This window comes from Corapipo altera, unplaced genomic scaffold, assembly GCF_003945725.1.
Source record: "Corapipo altera isolate COAL_440 unplaced genomic scaffold, ASM394572v1 45, whole genome shotgun sequence".
Taxonomy (NCBI): domain Eukaryota; kingdom Metazoa; phylum Chordata; class Aves; order Passeriformes; family Pipridae; genus Corapipo; species Corapipo altera.
The window spans coordinates 13376762-13383507 of NW_020884877.1; positions in this window are offsets into that span (position 1 = coordinate 13376762).

The following is a 6746-nucleotide window of genomic DNA, read 5'->3' on the forward strand; positions in this document are numbered from 1 at the left end:
AGCTGAAGCAGTTCAGCAATAGATATCCTAGAATCCTGCAAAGAGGCTTATTCTCTGACTACCTTCCCTGGCATATTGCCATCTCCTGTCAGAGCCCCCGAGGAATTATTCTCTCTAAATGTGAATATTCCCTTTTTTCCTCTTTTGTTGAGGTATCTAAAGATATTTGGCTTTAACTTACAGCTTATATTTGCTGAACAAAACAGAAAAAAGTATTTGTGGTTTTCTCTGCAACTGCCAGGAAAGAGAAGTCCATTATTTGTAGCTATAGGGGAGCAGCAGAGGAGAGGTCTTTTGTCTGCGGCTGCTTTCCGGGGCCAGAAGTTGAGGCTGTTGCCAGCTGGGAAGGGCAGGCTGGAGCAGCCACTGCTGCTACTGCTCCAGGGTTTCCCAGGGAGGCTTGCAAGCCAGGCACTGTCCTGTGTGTGACATTTGTATCTTCACGTGCTGTGAAACAAGAGTTCTCAACTTTGGATCACAGTGAAGAGAAAATGAGCTGCCCCTCAGGAATGTGAGGCTGTGGCTGACCTGCCCACAGCCCTCCTTCCCACCAGCAGCACCTCAGGGCACCCACTGGCACCTGCAGGATGTATCTCTGCAAATGCGGCTGCAGAACAGCAATGCCGCAGGTGTAAAATCCTTATGATCAGATGCTCCCTGTTGTGACCCTGAACAAGTTAATCACATCACTCCTCTTGAAGATTCACACTGCCACAATGTAATTTATGTAGGCCCTCAAAGGTAGATGGAGACATCAGCTATTGATCACAAGGAATTGCTGCCAGTCAGTCTTTCTGTTAGTTTCCATCCTTGTGATGTGTTTTAAAAAATATTGTATGATTCAAAATTATACCTGTAAAAACTACAAGTAGAAAATTACTGTGTGCATTTATCTTTAATAACAACCTTGCGAATATTTATAGTACCAGTAGAGTAGAATGTGTTATACTACTTTATTTCTCAGTCTGTTTTAAATGATATTATTCATTAGTAGTCGTGAAGTGGTATGACATATTTTTATGTTGCTTGTTTGTAACAAAGGTTCTTAATACCTTTTCATAATGAAAGGGGATAAATGCTCACATGGAATAGGGGAAATCGTGCTTGTAAGAGCACAGAGTGTTGTCTTAGGGTATTAAATTAGCATTTGGTACTGCTTTGATTTGTGTGTATTTCTAGTAAATGTTTCAGTTACAAATCACTATAATACACCTGTATTCTGGTTCTTCAATTCATATAGCATTTAAATCCTGCCAATACTGTGTCTTATAAATATAAATATGCAATTTAATTTAATTCAAGCATGCAACACATAATTTTTCTTCTAATTAAAATACGGTATTGCAATATGGGAGCTGCCTGGGGCAAACAGGACACATGAGATTGCCAAGCCAAAGGGAATACAGAGACAGCTCTGAAGGCTGGCAGGAGGAAGGTACAAACCCTCTTAGCCCTCAATGATGCCCCTTCTGGAGACTGTGGTGTTTCTGGTACCTGCAGGTCCATCCTGGACTTACTGGCCCCACTGCTGGAGAGAGTGGGGAGCCCGATGGCAGCAGAGCGCACCACCCTGTGGTGCTGCACTGCCCTGGTGTCCTGCCATTCCTGTGCAAGGTGGCAGGAGCAGCACAGCTGACTAGTTTTACTGCTGCCTTGTCGTGTGCAGAAGTTGGCTGATGTGCAGCAGAACTCAAATAGTTCTGGGGAGGAGGAACTGCCCGACAGCAGCAACTCGAGGGATTCCTATCACGCTCTCTCAGAATCGAACAAAACAACACAAATAGACCTTCTGCATAATGACTCAAAAAACTGCTAATGGCCATCTTTAGTAACATAGCAACAGCCAAACCCTTGAAAAGAGGAAGTTTTCATTGAGAAAGCATTTAATTTTGAACATTGAAATTTGGTGTAGAGTATGAAATAAGTTTTGAAAGGAAGCTGATGATTAAGAAGAAATGCAGTGGGCATTTAATAAATGGAGGAACCGCAAGATAATTAACTGGCATGCATAAAGATTCATGCTTTATACCAAAATTTTAATTTTGCACATAAATGTGCCTGATGTAGGCAGCATTTAATCACCTAGCTGACAGGAGTAACTACTTTCATTTAACCTTGACTGAAGATCATGAATTCTAACAGGTTTAATTGGATACATCATTTAACAGAATGAACAGAGCAAATTTTTCTCAATTCATAGGTTCTGATTGACATGCACCAGCAATAAGGCGTTGCACAATTAAAGCTGATCTGTATTCCTGGCCTGGGCAGCAATTGCCATAGTGATGTGACACTGTTTGATCACTGTGGCACTGAAACTATACTGAATTTCCCCTTGTTTTGAAAAGGGCAATGCTTTAAAAAAAAAAAAAAAAAGAGAGAGAGATAAAGAGATTTTGGCACTTTAATTTTTTTTTTTTACATTAATCACATTTATATGCACAAACTGTAAGGGAAGGAACTTGTTATCAGTAACTAAGGGGAAAGAAGGAAAAGTGGCATATTCTTTTATCCATTTAGCACATTATTTACAGAAAGTCAAAAATGTGGATAGTCAAATGAATTGTAACACATTAAGGGCCTGATTGTTCTGGGCTTCCATTTGAATAGGGAGTAGTGCTGTGTGGCTCTGGTCTTCACCTGCGGTTTGGCCTCTCTGCCCTTGCCCAAATCAGTTCCACATCACAGATAGCTTGCCAGCTGAGTAGGGATACTGAGAAGGGGTGCTCATATTGCAAATGAGGAAGAAAAGGATGAGAGGGAAGAAGTGGTGTCCAACAATGAGCTGCTACATACCTTTCCTGGCACACAGTGTTTGATATGATAAAATCCTGAAAAAATTTATGGAGGAACTGGCAACTTCCTTCTCCCCATATGGCTCCTCTCCATCCACATGCCAAGACTTTCACTGCCTCTGGCACCTTTCACAAGTTCTGGGTTTGACCTTTACGAACTAGGATTGTTCTTCCGTTGTTTAACCATATACACATACATATACACACATATGCACACACACACACACACATATATATACACACATATGTGTTCTTTTATGTCTCTGTGTTCCACTTAAATTTTTGCTTCCAATATATCATTTTTATTTTATTATTTTATGAAAAGGTTTGCCAAACACTGAACAGTCTGAGGGCAGGGTAGTACACAATGTGTTTCATCCTGGCTGCAGTAAAAAATCATTCCTAATTCCTGAATGACCTGCTAGAAAAGCTTCTAGCAAGTTCTGCTGTCCACCATGAGCATTGCAGCATCCATGCTCAGAGCAGCAGATGGGGTTTCTTCTTTTTTTTCTTCTCTCCGTCCACTTAGGTTCAGTGCCTAAGCACTGGTCCTGATCTTGTCTGCAGACAGACCTATTGCTACCCATTTGTCAGCCTTCATTTCTGTAGAGGCAATGTATAAACACAGCAAGCAACAAGCTTTGTAGGAGTGCACTGCAGTGAGAGGGAGACAGAAATCTTGGGGAAAGCTGGAATCCTGATTGGCTCAAGGACATGAACTTTAAGTCAGGACCGCTAGATGTATTAAAAAGTTGTTGTCACTTTAAAATCCTCCAACATTCAATTATTTGCAATACCTTTCACTGTCAGCAGTATTTCCCACATAATTCATTGTAATACTGGCAAAGGCATTTGCCAGTATAATTTATCACTCAGTAACATTTTTAATTTTCAGGTAAATGATTGGGCCACATCCTCAGCCTCTGCAGCCATATAATGTCCCTTGGAACCATAGCGGATGCTTGTCTGCATGCATGGCGAGTTCTCAGTCAGTCCCTGGATCTTCCCCGTGCAGACAGGAGAGCCAGGATTTGGTCAGTGTGCCTCACTTAGCCTTGCTGACATAGGCGCTGCCTGCTCTCACCTTGCATGGAGGCACAGAAACCAGGAGGTAATGTGTCCCTGCTCTGCTCACTCCTGAAACCCTTTAGGCTGAGTGGGTGCTGCAAAACTACTGGGCCCTTCTTTAAAAGGTATCTTTGCACCCCATTTAGAAATGCTTGCGCTGTAATTTGCTCCAAATTTTTCCCAGCCTTCCCAATAAAATATCTATCTGTCCCATCATACAGTTCCTTCTAATGTCCTATAATACACACAGATACTTCATGTTGTCTTCAAGACAGAAAACAATAGTGTGCCTTGAGACACTCATTCATTTCCCTTGGGAGATTCCCAGTGGCGTCCCCCAAGGTGCACAGAGGTTGTCAGCAGCACAGCTGGAATAAAGCACACACTTTTTCCAGGAGCCATGCTCAGCTTTGACTTTCCCTGGGGAATACCACCGAGTTCAGTAGAGCTGCATTTCCTGAGCTGAGTTTGCTGCTGGAGGGAATCGTGTGTGTTTCTCTGGATACCACAACGGCCTCAGGCTCTGGCCACTTGCTCTGTTCACGTGCACCCAGCGACACCTCTTTTGGATGGTCTCACTACATTGGGGTCTTACACAACCTTTCCGACCTTTCATTTATCAGCTCCCCAGTGAGATCATCCTCTGCACTCAGAGTCATTTGGGTGCTTTGCCCATGACTCTCGGAGTTGCATGTCACTCTTGCCTTGTCTTCCTGCTCAGTCATCCATGCTGAATTATCTTCCACTCTTCCCTCTGGGAATAACTAAGGCTTTGACCTAGTGGGACTGTTTGTGTGGTTAAACGCTTTGATGTACCAGACACTGAGCTGCTTTCTCCTAAATCTAAGGTGGCTGGGGATTTCAGACTGTTTTCAGAAACAGTTTGTGCACTGGGAAGCATATGAAAGTCAGCAAAGGACACCAACTTGTGCATTTTCAAGTATTTTATCTATCATCTTTAAACCCTTCTGTTTTCTTTAGTTTCCAAACAGCTGCCTTTTCATGTTTTTGATCTTCTAGAGAGGTTATACAGCTGTAATAAGAAATATATTTCTCTTCTTTTCAGAATCCTCAGGGAGCAGGGGACATTCCTTTTTTACTGATATCAGATCAATTTTGTAATTTCATTTTGAAGGCTGTTCTGAACAAGTGGGGGAAAGCAGAAAACCAGCCATATTTTTCCCCAGGTTTTCCTGAATCACCTTTGGACCATGACTTAGACAAAATTCTGAGCAAAATTAATGTTTACACCTTTCTTGCACTATGTAATTTAACTTTCAGCAATATAAAATGGGATAGCAGAAGTATTTTTATGTGCTCTTACAATGTCCAAAGTTGTTTGTTACTGTTTTTATTTGAGGGAACTAGACACAATCCTGGCTACCTTAACCACTGCCTTTGAGAGAGCTACAGCTGAGAAAATCCGCTGCCAGGAAGAAGTGAATAGAACTAACAAGGCTATTGAGCTGGCCAACAGATTAGTGAAAGGTCTGAGGTGAGGTCCTACAGGGCAGGCTAATGAAGCAGCCTACAGAAAGCACTTCTTTGTTATACACTACTGATCTGGCAATAACAGAGCCACTTAGCAAAGAACCTGATGAGCTGAAAAAATTATGTCATTATCATTCATTTTTTTCATAATAGAAACATGGTTTTGACCTTTGCATTTTCTTACATTTTTGCTTCATTGTGCTATATATTTACTGTAAGATTACCTGGTAACTAACCTATCCATGAACATTAGGAGGAGAAGTTGATTGAGGATATTGACAACGAAGGCAATTTATTAAAATGCGATGACTGTATTTGTAACAATTAAACAACACTAATGATACTGCCCAGGGTTGGGATACATAGAATAGAATATAATACAATTTGCACTACTTAGTTAAGCAATATGATAATTCTGTAATTATCTTTCTGAGATTTGCAGTGGGTATTTCAGGAGAGAATAAATAATGGCAAAGCCATGAATTATCAAAAATCCATATTGTCTGTTGATCCAGGCTGACTCAAGGGAATCCATATTCACTGATGGATTTTTTCATTTATCATTCATCTACTGATGAGGCTGCTTTTTATACACACACACACACAGACAGACTTTTCACAGATACTTATTTTATTGTAACATGCATTTAAGAAATCTCTTGTGGTGACTCACAGCCATTATAGGTTTTGTCCCCTTCTACCTAGTACTTTCAAGCTGAGTTTTATAACCAAACACATAGTAAGCAGCAAAAATAGAAGATCCATTTGTTATTAAGCGAAATTATATGGCTGAGTGTGGCTACTGGAACTTAAAATATAAAACAGGGCTTAAGAGTTATTTCCTGAATCAATAAAAAGGATTTATTGACTAGAGGGGAGGGAGGGCAGTGCAGAAGGCCCATTGTTTCTGTTTAAAGAAGCAAGATGAATGCATTTAAAATGTTAACATCCTGGCTGAAAGTGTAATGTATTTTAGTGATTAATAATGCCTGTAAAACTAAACCATGTACCTAATACAGAATAATAAAATAAATAACAAAGCAGACCTCTTTAAAGTTTGACAATAAATGATTGTTTTAAGGTGTCTGATAATAATATTTTCTTCCACCTAACATATGATATTGTTTGGTTCTCCCATGTGCCTCCTGCTGGGCCTGACAAGTGCTGGAATAGCATACGTATAGAGATGAAAGGCAAAGTGTGGGTATGTTGGGGGGGAGGCATAATGAAAAATAATCTAAAGGAGGAAACAGAGATGAAAGGAAAGAAGGAAAGTTGAGCCATGTACTAGATGAAGACAGTAAAATGAGTTTTAGTGGAAAGTCCTTCAGTTAGTACCTCCCAAAGCACCAGCTCCATGAAGAAGGTGGCCAGCTCGACAGATTGGTGATG